The 18,154-nt window shown below is 39.2% G+C and overlaps 1 protein-coding gene and 1 pseudogene across 3 annotated transcripts in view; both read left to right on the forward strand.

The window, feature by feature from the left end:
* Positions 1-18,154, forward strand: part of RALYL (RALY RNA binding protein like) — a 736,599-nt gene that overhangs the window by 491,982 nt on the left and 226,463 nt on the right. The window lies entirely within an intron of this gene.
* On the forward strand, positions 299-17,264 carry LOC117079583 (annotated as a pseudogene).

Consider the following 18,154-nt stretch of genomic DNA (forward strand, 5'->3'; position numbering starts at 1 on the left):
GTACCTGTGCAGGTTTGTTACATGGGTATATTGCATCCAGGTTGTGAGCATAGTCCCCAATAGTTTTTCAGCCCACAATCTTTTCCCTCCCTCTCCACTCTAGTAGTCCACAGTGTCTGTTGTTCTCATCTTTATGTCCATGTGTGCTCAGTGTTTAACTCCCATTTGTAAGTGAGAGCATGTGATATTTGGTTTTCTGTTCCTGCATTAATTTGCTTAAGATTATGGAGCTGAGCATGTTTTTGATCAAATCTGTTCACAGCAAATGTCAAGGTTTCAAAACACCCTATCATATAAGATGGCCATTCACTTTTTACAGTCTAGACCTCAAGTAAATGATGTACTTCCATTACTAATGGAGAAGGTATGTCCAACTCCTGCCCTAGATTCATACCATAGCTTTGTAAATGAAAAATTCTCTAAAATTATCTACTTATTAAAGTAAGCATAACTTAATTTATTTTCAATCAAACACCAAGTATTTTGCTATTTGATGCACCTCTTTGTAAATAGAGCAGTTTGCAAACTAGAAGTGCTCATTTCCACTGATTCCTAGTCTTTTCAGTCTCTCTTTATATTCATCTTTCTTAATTTAGTCTCAAAACACCCCCAAGGGGATTGGTACTGATTCTTGCTTATTTGACATCAAAATTCTTGAGAGCTTGTTCCTCTGAAGCAGGGTTTGTTTTTTCTTCTTCTTCTTCTTCTTCTTCTTCTTCTTCTTCTTCTTCTTTCTTCTTTCTTCTTCTTTCTTCTTCTTCTATTTTAAGGCGTCTTCTCTGACTATTTCATGCTGGGAAAAAACAAAAACAAAAAAACACTAATAATAACCACCCACCTCTTGTACTAATTTCCCACTGATAATGGGATCCTGGTCATGGACACTCTGCCTAGGATCACTTTTAGTATTTTTCCCCTAAAATTACACATGAAGGACTTCAAAACTCTTTTGTTGTTTTTTATACTTTTCCCACTTGAGGAGTTACACAACTCTTTCTGCTGCACATTCAACTCATATTGAACACAATGCTTATATGCAAATTAGCAATTTCTGTTGACTGTCCCTTGAGAAAGAGAAATGTCAGACATCTGATGTCCCTCAAACAAAGTAATGATTATAAAAATTATGTAAAAAATGTCATAATGTCTTATACCAATGTATTATGTAATTCTTCACATGGCTATAAAGAAATATCCAAGGCTGGGTAATTTATAAAGTAAAAGAGGTTTAATGGAGTCACATTTCCACATAGCTGGGAAGGCCTCATAATCATGGTGGAAGGTGAAGGAGGAGCAACGGTATGTTTTACGTGGCAGCAGGCAAGAGTGTGTGTGCAGGGGAACTGCCCTTTATAAAACCACCAGATCTCATGAGGGTTAATCACTATCATGAGAATAGCATGGGAAAGCCCACCCCTATGATTCAATTACCTCCCACTGGGTCCCTCTCAAGACACATGGGGATTATGGGAGCTATAATTCAAGATGAGATTTGGGTGAGAACACAGCCAAATCATATCATTCTGCCCCTGGCCACTATCAAATCTCATATCCTCACATTTCAAATCCAATCATGCCTTCCTAACAGTCCCCCAAAGTCTTAACTCACTTCATCATTAACTCAAAGTCCCACATTTCAAAATTTCATCTGAGATAAGGCTAGTTCCTTCTGTTTATGAGCCTGTAAAATCAAAAGCAAGTTAGTTACTTCCTATATACAGTGGAGATACCTGCATTGGGTAAATACATGTCCAAATGGGAGAAACTGGCCAAAACAAAGGGTCTGTAGACCCTATACCAGTCCAAAATCCAGCGGGGCAGTCAAATCTTGAAGCTTCAAAATGATCTCCTTTGACACCATGTCTCACTTCCAGGTCATGCTGATGCAAGAGGTGGGCTCCCACAGTCTTGGCTAGCTCTGTCCCTGTGGCTTTGCGGGATACAGCCCTCCCTTCTGGCTGCTGTAATGGGCAGGCATTGAGTGTGTGTGTCTTTTCCACATACACAGTGCAAGCTGTTGGTGGATCTACCATTCTAGGGTCTGAAGGATGGTGGCCCTCTTCTTGCAGCTCCACTAAGCAGTGTCCCAGTGGGGACTGTGTTGGTAGGGGAGCTCTAACCCCACATTTCCCTTCCACACTGCCCTGTCAGAGGTTCTCAGTGAGGGCTCCACCCCTGCAGCAAACTTCTGCCTGAACATCCAGGCGTTTCCATACAGCCTCTGATGTTTAGACATTTCTTCCACCAGATACCCTAAATCATCTCTCTCAAGTTCAAAGTTTCACAGATCTCTAGGGCAGGGTCAGATGCTGCCAGTCTCATTGCTAAAGCATAACAGGAGTCACTTTTACTCCATTTCTCTACAAGTTCCTCATCTCCATCAGAGTCCACCTCAGCCTGGACTTTATTGTCTATATCATTATCAGCATTTTGGTCACAGCCATTCAGCAATTCTCTAGGAAGTTCCAAACTTTCCCACATCTTGTCTTATGAGCCCTTCAAGTTTTTAGGAAGTTCCAAACATTTCCACATTTTCCTGTCTTCTTCTGAGTCCTCCAACTGTTCCAACCTCTGCCTGTTACCCAGTTCCAAAGTCACTTCCACATTTTTTGGTATCTTTACAGCAGCACTCCACTACTTAGTACCAATTTACTGTATTAGTCCATTTTCATATTGCTATGAAGAAATACCCAAGAGTGGGTAACTTATAAAGAAAAAGAGGTTTAATAGACTCACAGTTCCACATGGATGGGGAGGTCTTACAATCATGGCAGAAGGCAAAGGAGGAGCAAGGGCACATCTTACATGGCAGGCAAAAAAGCATGTACAGGGTAACTGCCCTTTATAAAACCTTCAGATTTCATGAGACTTCTTCACTATCATGAGAACAACACAGGAAAACCTGCCCCCATGATGCAGTTACCTCCCACCAGGTCCCTCCCATGACATGTGGGGATTGTGGGAGCTACAGTTCAAGAGGAGATTTGGGTGAGGACACAACCAAACCATATCAACCAAAAAGTTCCAGTTTCTGTAAATGTGTTCATGTAATTGCACTAGTCAAATCTGTGGAGAATCTACACTGTCTTCCACAAAGGCTGAATTAATTTACACTCTTACCAACAGTGTATAAGTGTTCCTTTTTCTCCACAACCTTGCCAGCATTTGTTATTTTTTGACTTTTTCTTAGTAGTTATTCTGACTGGTGTTAGATGGTATTTCATTGTGATTTTGATTTGCATGATCAGTGATGTTAAGCTTTTTGTCATATGCTTGGTGGCCACATGTATGTCTTCTTTTGAAAAGTGTCTGTTCAGTTATTTTCCTACTTTTTAATGGGGTTGTTCATTTTATTGTAAATGTGTTTAAGTTCCTTTAGATGCTGAATATTAGACCTTTGTCAGATGGGTAAACTGCAAAACTTTTCTCCCATTCTTTAGGTTATCTGTTTACTCTGTTGATAGTTTCTTTTGCTATGCTGAAGCTCTTCAGTTTAATTAAATATCATTTTTTCAATTTTTGCTTTTGTTGCAATTGCTTTTGGTGTCTTTGTCAAGAAATTTTTGCTTATACCTATATCTTAAATGGTATTGCCTAGGTTGTCTTCTAGGATTTTTATAGGTTTCAGTTTTACATTTTACATTTAAAATCCACCTTGAGTTGATTTTTGTATATGTTGTAAGGAAGGGGTCCAGTTTCAATCTTTTGCATATAGCTAGCCTATTATCCCAACACAATTTATTGAATAGGGAATACTTTCCCCATTGCTTGCTTGTGTTGTGTTGGATTTGTCAAAGATCAGATAATTGTAGGTGTACAGTCTTATATCTGGGTTTTCTATTTCGTTCCATTGGTCTGTGTGTCTGTTCTTACACCAGTACCATGCTGCTTTGGTTAGTCTAGCCCTGTAGTATAGTTTGAAGTTGGGTAGTGTGATGCCTCCAGTTTTGTTTCTTTTGTTTAGGATTGCCTTGACAATTTGGGTTCCCTTTTAGTTTCATAAGAATTTTAAAATAATTTTTTTCTAATTCTGTGAAGAATGGCAATGGTAGTTTAATGTGAATTACATTGAATCTACAAATTGCTTTGGGCAATATGGCTATTTTCATGAAATTGATACTTCTTATCCATGAATATGGAATTTTTAAAATTTTTTAAATTTGTGTGATCTCTGATTTCTTTGAGCAATGGTTTGTAGTTCACTTTATAGAGATCTTTTATGTTACTAATTAACTGTATTCCTAAGTATTTTATCCTTTTTGTGACAATTGTGAATGGGTGTTCGTTTCTTATTTGGCTCTTGGCTTGACTGTTGTTGGTGTATAAGAATGCTAGTAATTTTTTCACATTGATTTTGTATCCTGAGGCTTTGCTGAAGTTGCTTATTAGCTTAAGAAGCTTTTGGGCTGAGACAATCGGGTTTTCTAGATATAGGATCATGTCATCTGCAAACAGGGATAGTTTGACTTCCTCTCTATTTGAATGCTTTTATTTCTTTCTCTTGCCTGATTGCCCTGGCCGGAACTTCCAATACTATATTGAATAAAAATGGTGAGAGAGGCCATCCTTGTCTGGTGCTAGTTTTCAAGGGGAATGCTTCCAGCTTTTGCCCATTTTAGTATGATATTGGCTGTGACTGCCCCATCTTTCAACATTACTCTAAACGCAGCACTCTTTTGTAGTTCTTTCTGGCTCTTCCTTCTTCTTCCAAAGGCATTACACAGTACTTTAAAAGTACTTCAAAGGTAATTCTTTTTATCATTATCTCATCAAGGCTGTATAATCCAGGTGGACAGGACCATTTGTCTTTTATTCTTAGCATATTTTTAGCATATGGAGAATACTCAATAAAATTTGATAAACAAAATTTCCTCTGTTAAGCTCTTAGTGTAGTCAATGCTGGCTTACTAGGTTATTACACATGAAATCCAAGATTACAGAACATTTAGAAGAAGATACATTTCTTCTTAAATTTTTGAAAGCAAATTGTATACAAAGTAAGCACAGTTTGAGTTAAAGTTGTTTCTTGGATTTATTCTTACTATGTTTATTTAAAATTCGATTATAAGAAGATATATGCCAATAGTGCAGATGTAAAAAAAAAAAAAAAAGGGGGGCGGAGCAAGATGGCCGAATAGGAACAGCTCCAGTCTCCAACTCCCAGCGCCAGCGACACAGAAGACCGGTGATTTCTGCATTTTCAACTGAGGTACTGGGGTCATCTCACTGGGGAGTGCCGGACAATCGGTGCTGGTCAGCTCCTGCAGCCCGACCAGCGAGAGCTGAAGCACGGCGAGGCATTGCCTCACCTGGGAAGCACAAGGGGGAAGGGAATCCCTTTTCCTAGCCAGGGGAACTGAGACACACAACACCTGGAAAATCGAGTAATTCCCACCCCAATACTCTGCTTTAAGCAAACGGGCACACCAGGAGAATATATCCCACACCTGGCCGGGAGGTTACCACGGCCACAGAGCCTCCCTCATTGCTAGCACAGCAGTCTGCCATCTAACCGAAACGGCAGCAGCGAGGCTGGGGGAGGGGCGCCCGCCATTGCTGAGGCTTAAGTAGGTAAACAAAGCCGCTGGGAAGCTCGAACTGGGTGGAGCTCACAGCAGCTCAAGGAAACATGCCTGTCTCTGCAGACTCCACCTCTGGGGACAGGGCACAGCTAAACAACAAAAGGGGAAGCAGCAGAGGCCTGTGCAGATGCGAAAGACTCTGTCTGACAGCTTTGAAGAGAGCAGTGGATCTCCCAACACGGAGGTTGAGATCTGAGAACGGACAGACTGCCTGCTCAAGTGGGTCCCTGACCCCTGAGTAGCCTAACTGGGGGACATCCCCCACTAGGGGCAGTCTGACACCCCACACCTCACAGGGTGGAGTACACCCCTGAGAGGAAGCTTCCAAAGTAAGAATCAGACAGGTACACTCGCTGTTCAGCAATATTCTATCTTCTGCAACCTCTGCTGCTGATACCCAGGCAAACAGGGTCTGGAGTGGACCTCAAGCAATCTCCAACAGACCTACAGCTGAGGGTCCTGACTGTTAGAAGGAAAACTATCAAACAGGAAGAACACCTATACCAAAACCCCATCAGTACGTCACCATCATCAAAGACCAGAGGCAGATAAAACCATGAAGATGGGGAAGAAGCAGGGCAGAAAAGCTGGAAATTCAAGAAATAAGAGCACATCTGCCCCTGCAAAGGAGCGCAGCTCATCGCCAGCAACGGATCAAAGCTGGTCAGAGAATGACTTTGACGAAATGAGAGAAGAAGGCTTCAGTCCATCAAACTTCTCAGAGCTAAAGGAGGAATTACATACCGAGTGCAAAGAAACTAAAAATCTTGAAAAAAGAGTGGAAGAATTGATAGCTAGAATAATTAATGCAGAGAAGGTCATAAACGAAATGACAGAGATGAAAACCATGACACGAGAAATACGTGACAAATCCACAAGCTTCAGTAACCGACTCGATCAACTGGAAGAAAGAGTATCAGCGATTGAGGATCAAATGAATGAAATGAAGCGAGAAGAGAAACCAAAAGAAAAAAGAAGAAAAAGAAATGAACAAAGCCTGCAAGAAGTATGGGATTATGTAAAAAGACCAAATCTACGTCTGACTGGGGTGCCTGAAAGTGAGAGGGAAAATGGAACCAAGTTGGAAAACACTCTTCAGGATATCATACAGGAGAACTTCCCCAACCTAGTAAGGCAGATCAACATTCAAATTCAGGAAATACAGAGAACACCACAAAGATATTCCTCCAGAAGAGCAACTCCAAGACACATAATTGCCAGATTCACCAAAGTTGAAATGAAGGAAAAAATCTTAAGGGCAGCCAGAGAGAAAGGTCGGGTTACCCACAAAGGGAAGCCCATCAGACTAACAGCAGACCTCTTGGCAGAAACTCTACAAGCCAGAAGAGAGTGGGGGCCAATATTCAACGTTCTTAAAGAAAAGAATTTTAAATCCAGCATTTCATATCCAGCCAAACTAAGTTTCATAAGTGAAGGAGAAATAAAATCCTTTACAGATAAGCAAATGCTTAGAGATTTTGTCACCACCAGGCCTGCCTTACAAGAGACCCTGAAGGAAGCACTAAACATGGAAAGGAACAACTGGTACCAGCCATTGCAAAAACATGCCAAAATGTAAAGACCATCGAGGCTAGGAAGAAATTGCATCAACTAACAAGCAAAATAACCAGTTAATATCATAATGACAGGATCAAGTTCACACATAACAATATTAACCTTAAATGTTAATGGACTAAATGCTCCAATTAAAAGACACAGACTAGCAAACTGGATAAAGAGTCAAGACCCATCAGTCTGCTGTATTCAGGAGACCTATCTCACATGCAGAGACATACATAGGCTCAAAATAACGGGATGGAGGAAGATCTACCAAGCAAATGGAGAATAAAAAAAAGCAGGGGTTGCAATCCTAGTCTCGGATAAAACAGACTTTAAACCATCAAAGATCAAAAGAGACAAAGAAGGCCATTACATAATGGCAAAGGGATCAATTCAACAGGAAGAGCTAACTATCCTAAATATATATGTACCCAATACAGGAGCACCCAAATTCATAAAGCAAGTCCTTAGAGACTTACAAAGAAACTTAGACTCCCATACAATAATAAAGGGAGACTTCAACACTCCACTGTCAACATTAGACAGATCAACGAGACAGAAAGTTAACAAGGATATCCAGGAATTGAACTCATCTCTGCACCAAGCGGTCCTAATAGACATCTATAGAACTCTCCACCCCAAATCAACAGAATATACATTCTTCTCAGCACCACATCACACTTATTCCAAAATTGACCACATAATTGGAAGTAAAGCACTCCTCAGCAAATGTAAAAGAACAGAAATTATAACAAACTGTCTCTCAGACCACAGTGCAATCAAACTAGAACTCAGGACTAAGAAACTCAATCAAAACCGCTCAACTACATGGAAACTGAACAACCTGCTCCTGAATGACTACTGGGTACATAACAAATGAAGGCAGAAATAAAGATGTTCTTTGAAACCAATGAGAACAAAGATACAACATACCAGAATCTCTGGGACACATTTAAAGCAGTGTGTAGAGGGAAATTTATAGCACTAAATGCCCACAAGAGAAAGCTGGAAAGATCTAAAATTGACACTCTAACATCACAATTAAAAGAACTGGAGAAGCAAGAGCAAACACATTCAAAAGCTAGCAGAAGGCAAGAAATAGTTAAGATCAGAGCAGAACTGAAGGAGATAGAGACACAAAAAACCCTCCAAAAAATCAATGAATCCATGAGTTGGTTTTTTGAAACGATCAACAAAATTGACAAACCGCTAGCAAGACTAATAAAGAAGAAAAGAGAGAGGAATCAAATAGACTCAATAAAAAATGATAAAGGGGATATCACCACCGACCGCACAGAAATACAAACTACCATCAGAGAATACTATAAACACCTCTACGCAAATCAACTAGAAAATCTAGAAGAAATGGATAATTTCCTGGACACTTACACTCTTCCAAGACTAAACCAGGAAGAAGTTGAATCCCTGAATAGACCCATAGCAGGCTCTGAAATTGAGGCAATTATTAATAGCCTACCAACCAAAAAAAGTCCAGGACCAGTTGGATTCACAGCTGAATTCTACCAGAGGTACAAGGAGGAGCTGGTACCATTCCTTCTGAAACTATTCCAATCAATAGAAAAAGAGGGAATCCTCCCTAACTCATTTTATGAGGCCAACATCATCCTGATACCAAAGCCTGGCAGAGACACAACAAAAAAAGAAAATTTTAGACCAATATCCCTGATGAACATCGATGCAAAAATTCTCAATAAAATACTGGCAAACCGGATTCAGCAGCACATCAAAAAGCTTATCCACCATGATCAAGTGGGCTTCATCCCTGGGATGCAAGGCTGGTTCAACATTCGCAAATCAATAAACGTAATCCAGCATATAAACAGAACCAAAGACAAGAACCACATGATTATCTCAATAGATGCAGAAAAGGCTTTTGACAAAATTCAACAGCCCTTCATGCTAAAAACGCTCAATAAATTCGGTATTGATGGAACGTACCTCAAAATAATAAGAGCTATTTATGATAAACCCACAGCCAATATCATACCGAATGGGTAAAAACTGGAAAAATTCCCTTTGAAAACTGGCACAAGACAGGGATGCCCTCTCTCACCACTCCTATTCAACATCGTGTTGGAAGTTCTGGCTAGGGCAATCAGGCAAGAGAAAGAAATAAAGGGTATCCAGTTAGGAAAAGAAGAAGTCAAATTGTCCCTGTTTGCAGATGACATGATTGTATATTTAGAAAACCCCATTGTCTCAGCCCAAAATCTCCTTAAGCTGATAAGCAACTTCAGCAATGTCTCAGGATACAAAATTAATGTGCAAAAATCACAAGCATTCTTATACACCAGTAACAGACAAACAGAGAGCCAAATCATGAATGAACTTCCATTCACAATTGCTTCAAGAGAATAAAATACCTAGGAATCCAACTTACAAGGGATGTAAAGGACCTCTTCAAGGAGAACTACAAACCACTGCTCAGTGAAATAAAAGAGGACACTAACAAATGGAAGAACATACCATGCGCATGGATAGGAAGAATCAATATCGTGAAAATGGCCATACTGCCCAAGGTGATTTATAGATTCAATGCCATCCCCATCAAGCTACCAATGAGTTTCTTCACAGAATTGGAAAAAACTGCTTTAAAGTTCATATGGAACCAAAAAAGAGCCCGCATTGCCAAGACAATCCTAAGTCATAAGAACAAAGCTGGAGGCATCATGCTACCTGACTTCAAACTATACTACAAGGCCACAGTAACCAAAACAGCATGGTACTGGTACCAAAACAGAGATATAGACCAATGGAACAGAACAGAGTCCTCAGAAATAATACCACACATCTACAGCCATCTGATCTTTGACAAACCTGAGAGAAACAAGAAATGGGGAAAGGATTCCCTATTTAATAAATGGTCCTGGGAAAATTGGCTAGCCATAAGTAGAAAGCTGAAACTGGATCCTTTCCTTACTCCTTATACGAAAATTATTTCAAGATGGATTAGAGACTTAAATGTTAGAAGAAAACCTAGGTAATACCTTTCTGGACATAGGCATGGGCAAGGACTTCATGTCTAAAACACCAAAAGCAACGGCAGCAAAAGCAAAAATTGACAAATGGGATCTAATTAAACTAAAGAGCTTCTGCACAGCAAAAGAAACTACCATCAGAGTGAACAGGCAACCTACAGAATGGGAGAAAAGTTTTGCAATCTACTCATCTGACAAAGGGATAATATCCAGAATCTACAAAGAACTCAAACAAATTTACAAGAAAAAAACAAACAACCCCATCAAAAAGTGGGCAAAGGATATGAACAGACATTTCTCAAAAGAAGACATTCATACAGCCAACAGACACATGAAAAAATGCTCATCATCACTGGCCATCAGAGAGATGCAAATCAAAACCACAATGAGATACCATCTCACATCAGTTAGAATGGCACTCATTAAAAAGTCAGGAAACAACAGGTGCTGGAGAAGATGTGGAGAAATAGGAACACTTTTACACTGTTGGTGGGATTGTAAACTAGTTCAACCATTATGGAAAACAGTATGGCGATTCCTCAAGGATCTAGAACTAGATGTACCATATGACCCAGCCATCCCACTACTGGGTATATACCCAAAGGATTATAAATCATGCTGCTATAAAGACATATGCACACTCATGTTTATTGTGGCACTATTCACAATAGCAAAGACTTGGAATCAACCCAAATGTCCATCTGTGACAGACTGGATTAAGAAAATGTGGCACATATACACCATGGAATATTATGCAGCCATAAAAAAGGATGAGTTTGTGTCCTTTGTAGGGACATGGATGCAGCTGGAAACCATCATTCTTAGCAAACTATCACAAGAACAGAAAACCAAACACCGCATGTTCTCACTCATAGGTGGGAACTGAACAATGACATCAGTTGGACTCGGGAAGGGGAACATCACACATCGGGGCCTATCATGGGGAGGGGGGAGGGGGGAGGGATTGCATTGGGAGTTATACCCGATATAAATGATGAATTGATGGGTGCTGACGAGTTGATGGGTGCAGCACACCAACATGGCACAAGTATACATATGTAACAAACCTGCACGTTATGCACATGTACCCTAGAACTTAAAGTATAATAAAAAATAAAAAATAAAAAAATAAAAAAATTAAATAGTAGAATCTTAAAAAAAAAAGAAGACATAAAATGTACTGCATCTACTGTTAAGTAGCTCTGAATTCTTAAAAATGTAATTATGTTTGTAACTTGTTAAATTGACGGTTTTTAAACCATAAAACCCATAACAAATAAGATTTATCGTATTTCCAATTCCATGCTGTTTGAGAAATACATTTTATTCTGAAGGCTTAGCAAATAACTATTTAAGTTGAATATAAACTTGAATTTTTCACTAAACTTTTAAAATATGCTTATTAAATGTTTTTATTTCTTAAATTACAGTGTAACTTTGGATGACTTAGGTGGTTTTTGAGATTTGAAGTATCTCTTTTTTCAAGAATATATATTAAAGTATAACCAGTCCACCAATTCTATTACTTTTCTACTGATGTTTTTAAGAAATTTGACTTAATGGCCGGGCGTGGTGGCTCAAGCCTGTAATCCCAGCACTTTGGGAGGCCGAGGCGGGCGGATCACAAGGTCAGGAGATCAAGACCATCCTGGCTAACACGGTGAAACCCCGTCTCTACTAAAAAATATACAAAAAACTAGCCGGGCGAGGTGGCGGGCGCCTGTAGTCCCAGCTACTCAGGAGGCTGAGGCAGGAGAATGGCATGAACCCGGGAGGCGGAGCTTGCAGTGAGCTGAGATCTGGCCAGTGCACTCCAGCTTGGGTGACAGAGCGAGACTCCGTCTCAAAAAAAAAAAAAAAAAAAAAGAAATTTGACTTAATAGAGGCTTATAAATGGCTCCTTAAATAGGAGATAGGAGAACTGAATGGAACAGACCTAATTCCCCAAATATTAGTTTAAAATTTACTTCAAAAAGATAAAAATTAGCTTATGCTTGAGGAATATTTTCAAAACCGAATACAAAAATGAAATTTTAGGAGTTGATTTTTGACTTAGTAACCAATATTTGATGATTTTCATGCTCATGCAAATATTATCAAATTCAAACATCTCTTTTTCTCTGAAAGGCCAACTTTGTTTCTCTGTGGAATTCCTCACTGTTTTATGTGTTTGGTCACATAAAAAAGTTTGTCTTTTTGAGTTCCCCCTTTTCTGTAGATATTCTCCTTGTCTTTTCACCACAGTTCATAGATGTTAGATCGTCTTCTCCACCATGTGTATTATTCAGGTAATGGGTACTCTAAAAGCCCTGACTTTACCCCTATATAATCTATGCATGTGACAGAATTGCACATGTACTCCATAGATTTGTACAAAAGGAGGAAAAATATTATTGGTCACAAACAAAAAGAGCACATGAGTTGGTGAATCTAACTAAAAAGAGAACTGTGAGGCAATTGATGTGTTAATTAATGTGGCAGTCATTTCACAATGGATGTGTATATCAAAGCATTACATTTTATATCTTGAAAATATCCAACTGTTATGTGTCAAGTATACCTCAATAAGGCTGGAAAAAGGGGGAAAAATAAATAAGTTAAATGATAGTGATAAGCAATAATATTTTATAAATGTCCTTACTTGAAAGAATATTTTCCCTTTGGATTTTTTCTGATCCAAGTAATTGCAATTGCAAAAACCAGGAATCACTAATGTAGAGATATGGATAGCAAATTTGGGTTGCTTATACTATGAGTATATTAGAAATGCAGCTTATTCCCTTCTCCATGTGGTCCCTGAGATTTTGCAGATGTCCATACAGCAGAAATAGGTCTTAGTGTGTGGCTTGTATGCAAATATACAAAGCTTGGTTGTAGGCAAAAACCCCTTTTTTCCTACAGATAGTTTATGAGAATGTTGCAATCAAAACCATGTCCTAACATTCCCAGTATGCTCCCAAATCCCATGTCCCAGTTAGCATTTTGTTATGTGAACAAACTGAGTTCACAATGAGTCCATGAGATAACTGAATCTGTCTCTAGAATTTTAGTGTGATCGTGCTTAATAGCAAATGACCATTTAAGGTCCCCACCCAATCCTAAAACAGCCTTCTGGATTTCAAGAAGCTGTATTATAGCTGGTTATGTCATCATTAAACCTCAACTAAATGATTATTAAGGCCCTTCTGTGTTCAGAGTTATGGGGAAACATAGAAATGAAGGCAAAAGTTATAATCCTTTCAAAATATATTTTATTGCTTGGGCTTGATTACATATTAATTTTTTTTTTTTTTTTTTTTTTTTTTTTTTTGAGACAGAGTCTCACTTTGTCACCCAGCCTGGAGTGTAGTGGCCTGATCTCAGCTCACTGCAAACTCTGTCTCCTGGGTTCAAGCAGTTCTTCTGCTCAGCCTCTCAAGTAGCTGGGACTACAGGTGCATGCCACCACTCCTGGCTAATTTTTGTATTTTTAGTACGGATGAGGTTTCACCATGTTGGCCAGGCTAGTCTCCAACTCCTGACCTCATGATCCACCCTCTTGGGCCTCCCAAAGTGCTGGGATTACAGGCGTGAGTCACCCTGCCCATAATGCAGTCTCGTACTTTAAAGGAAGAAATGAAGAATGAAGAAGCAAAAAGATTTTATCAAGGCAGAGCTATATGTATTAAGCCTTCAAAGCTAAACTTGTTTTTCTCTAGTTGTCAATGTCCCAGATAAAATAAAATTTGATATTGATTTGTCTTTTATTAAATAGACTAATAAAAAGTTAAAATTATTACATTTGTAAAATGTATTTTGAATAACATGGTCCAGTTATTTTCATATAGCACTAAGTATAGATTGAAGATTATATAAACAGTTAAACCTGGTCATTGTACTACTTATAACCTTAAAAGGAAATAAAAGAAAGTATAAGTGGGAATAGGCATAGATTACCTACTAAGAAATGATATGTTATAATATCAAGAATAAATAATTTGCCTATTTCTTAATTATCTCAACAAAATGTGTTTTTTAGAGATTTTTTGAATCAGAAAAGTGTACCTATAACATTCTATCTAACAATTTAAACTGGTGATAAAAATGGAAATAGGAAAGAATAAAGATTGCTTCTGAACAGAAAATGCTTAAAACCAGCAGTATTTATTGATATTTTGTGCAATAAAAGATGCAATTACGTCAGCTGCTTTCTCAGGTAAAGCTGTTTTTAAAGAAAACTTCTTAAAGTGATGGCTAACCGAACTCCCACATGAAATGACTTTTTTATGACATTTTCAATGTACCTTCAATTCATATAATTCTAGTCTGAATTATTAGCCTAGGCTACTTTCCCTTTACTCACCTCAGATAGCATTTTTCAAGAAATAAACTTATGTACAGCACAAGTGGAAAATAAAACCACTTTCTATTTCTTCATTTATAGGAGGTTGAACTTCTCTGGAGTGCTAGAGCTATAGATTTTTCTGGATGTGTGCTTCAGAGTGAATTCGAGCGATATTACTTTTCTCTTAAATTACCAACCAACTGAAAAAAAAAAAAAATCATTAGTTTTTTGGTTTTTTTTTTTTTGAGACAGAGTCTCACTCTGTCGCCGGGGCTGGAGTGCAGTGGCCGGATCTCAGCTCACTGCAAGCTCCGTCTCCCGGGTTCACGCCATTCTCCTGCCTCAGCCTCCTGAGTAGCTGGGACTACAGGCACCCACCACCTCGCCCGGCTAGTTTTTTGTATTTTTTAGTAGAGACGGGGTTTCACCGTGTTAGCCAGGATGGTCTCGATCTCCTGACCTCGTGATCCGCCCATCTCGGCCTCCCAAAGTGCTGGGATTACAGGCTTGAGCCACCGCGCCAGGCCAAAAAAAATCATTAGTTCTAAATTTCAAATTCCACTGATATCATAAGTTATACAAAAGCACTTTGCTATTCACACATTTAACATTGTCTATATGGGAATGGACAACTCTTGATTACTATAGTTAAATTGTCAGTTTTATGAATTACTTCCTATACAAATGACCTCCTCTGCCCTGCAAGTGTAGTTTTGTTGTTTTGTTTTTGTTTTTGAGATGGAGTCTCACTTTGTCACCCAAGCTGGAGTGCAGTGGCGAGATCTCAGCTCACTGCAACCTCCACACCCTGGGTTCAAGTGATTCTCCTGCCTCAGCCTCCTGAGTAACTGAGATTACAGGTATACACCACCATACCCAGATAATTTTTTCATATCTTTAGTAGAGACAGGGTTTCACCATGTTGGCCACCCTGGTTTCAAACTCCTGACCTAAAATGATCCACCCGCCTCGGCCTCCCAAAGTGCTAGGATTACAGGCGTGAGCCACTGCACCCAGCCAAGTGTAGCATTTTTAAATACAAACAAGCATATGATAAAGAATTTATAAGGAGGCTGCAAAAGGTCAGAAAAATTGTACAAACCTATTTCAACACGGAGTTTTCTTGAGTCTTTTTATTACTTTCACATTTCCTGCAGAAAGCTAAAAGTTCACTAGCAACAGTGCATAAAAGAAATAATAGTAAGGTGGTGTAATCACTAAGGAGCTGAATCACTGGCATCTCTTAAAACGCTGGATTACCTCAGTGCTGATCAGTGGAAAACCAAAAAGGATAAGAAGGATGACAAACACTTTTGAGCTCTGAATGAAGAGGATACTGCCTTGCTGAAAAACCATGGTCAGAGCACTTATTTTAGGGAGATTAAGCAGGTTGAGAATGACATTCAACAACTTAAGAAAATTATCTAAGTAGTATTAAAGAGTCTGACACTAGTCTGGCCACCACCAGCACTCTGGGATTTGGCTGCAAGTAAGCAAATGCTCCAGGGTGAACAATGTTTACAGGTTGCAAGGTGTAGAAAGATAGTAAATGCTGATTCTGAGAACTCAAAATACATTGTCAGTGTGCAGCAGATTGCTAAGTTTGTGGTGGACCTCAGTGATTTACTGACATTGAAGCAGGGATGAAATTTGATGTTAATTAAATTCATATTCCCATGCTTTCTAAGATTGACCCAAGAATTACCATGATGCCAGTGGAGTAAAAACCTGATGTCATATACAGCGATGTTGGTGGCTGTAGGGAACAGATTGAGAAATTGTAAGTAGTTGAAACCCCACTACTTCATCCAGAGAGATTTGTTAACCTTGGCATGGAGCCTCCCAAGAGTGTGCTCTTTGGTCCACTAGGTACAGGCAAGACACTCTGTGCTCAGATGGTTGCTAAATGGGACTTATGCTTGCTTCATCGAGTTATTGGATATGAACTTTTACAGAAATATACCTGCAAAGGGGCTGGAATGGTTCATAAGCTCTTCCCAATGGCCAGAACAAGAAATGCCTGCCTTATCTTCTTTGATGAAACTGATGCTATTGGAAGAGCTCAGTTTGATGATGGTGCTGGAGGTGACAATGAAGTACAGAGAAAAAATGTGTGAACTAATTCATCAGTTGGATGGCTTTGATCATCAAGGCAATATTAAGTGCTGATGGCCACTAACAGACCTGATACTTTGGATTCAGCCTGATGAAGCTGGGGAAATTGGATAGAAAGATTGAATTTAGTTTACCTGATCTAGAGGGTCAGACTCACATCTTTAAGATTCATACTTGTTCAATGGATGTTGAAAGATACCAGATTTGCATGGTTAGCATAACTACATCCAAACACCACTGGGGCTGAGATTAGAAGCTTTTGTGTAGAAGCTGGGTTTTGTTGTTTTGTTGTTTGTTTTTGTTTTTGAGATTGAGTCTCACTCTGTCTCCCAGGCTGGTGTGCAGTGGCATGATCCCGGCTCACTACAACCTCCGCCTCCCGGGTTCAAGCGATTTTCCTGCCACAGCCTCCTGAGTAGCTGGGATTATGGGCATGTGCCACCACACCCAGCTAGTTTTGTATATTTAGCACTGGGTTGGCCAGGCTGATCTCAAACAGACCTCAGGTGATCTGCCCACTTCAGCCTCCCAAAGTGCTGGGATTACAGGTGTGAGCCACCATGGCTGGCCAAAGCTGGTATGTTTTTGACCAGAGTATGGTTAAAAATTGCTACTGAGGATTGCTTGGAAGACATAAATAAGATCATTAACTATTACGCCAAATTCAGCACTACTCACTGCTAACATGACACAATGGAGCCCTGAAGGCTTTCAAATGAAAACACATCTTTTCATTGGAATCCAAACCTTTGATAGAGTTGTTACTAACCACTTCACAAAAAAGGCTTCAATATTATAAAATAATAATAATAATAGTAATTGTCATTTACTGAATATGTGATACTTGTGCCAAGTTAATGTGCTGGCCATTTATATTTATTTGATAAATATTTATTGAGTACCCACTATGAATTAGGATAAGGAAGATGATCACTGCTTTCAAGGAGCATATAATCAAATATAAAGAGACATGCCCAAGGCATGATAAGGAGACTCAATGGAAATTATGAAAGCACAGACTAGCCTGAGGTAAAGTTTTCTGGAAAAGTTTATGATTGAGCTCCATATTAAAGAAATTATAAGATTTGCATTTGAAGACGAAGAGAAATGACATCCTAAGCAAAGAAGTTGTGTGGACAAAAGCATTGATGAGAAAATACTATCTGTGTTCAAGGAACTACAAAGAAGTTAGTATTTGACAGGTCAGAACTGACAAGACCTGAGACTGGAAAGGTATTCAGAGTTAAAATCATGTAAGAATTGGCATGACATTTTAAGGTACTCAAACTTTTTCCTATAGGTGAGAAAAGCCAATCAGGACTTTGAAATGCCATACATGTAAGGTATACATACCTTACATACATGTCAGGGTGCAGTTTATATTTCTGAGGATGTATTAGTTCAGGCTGCCCTGTCAAATTGTCATAGATTGGAAAGTTTAAGCAACAGCAATTTATTTTTTGCACAGTTTAGGAGGTAGAGAAGTCAATCATCAAGGGCCTGTCAAAGCAGGTTTTACCTGAGGCCTCCTCTTGGCTGATAGGCAGTTGCCATCTTGCTGCGTGCTCACGTGA

This window comes from Trachypithecus francoisi, unplaced genomic scaffold (assembly GCF_009764315.1).
Source record: "Trachypithecus francoisi isolate TF-2019V2 unplaced genomic scaffold, Tfra_2.0 Lachesis_group7, whole genome shotgun sequence".
Lineage (NCBI taxonomy): Eukaryota > Metazoa > Chordata > Mammalia > Primates > Cercopithecidae > Trachypithecus > Trachypithecus francoisi.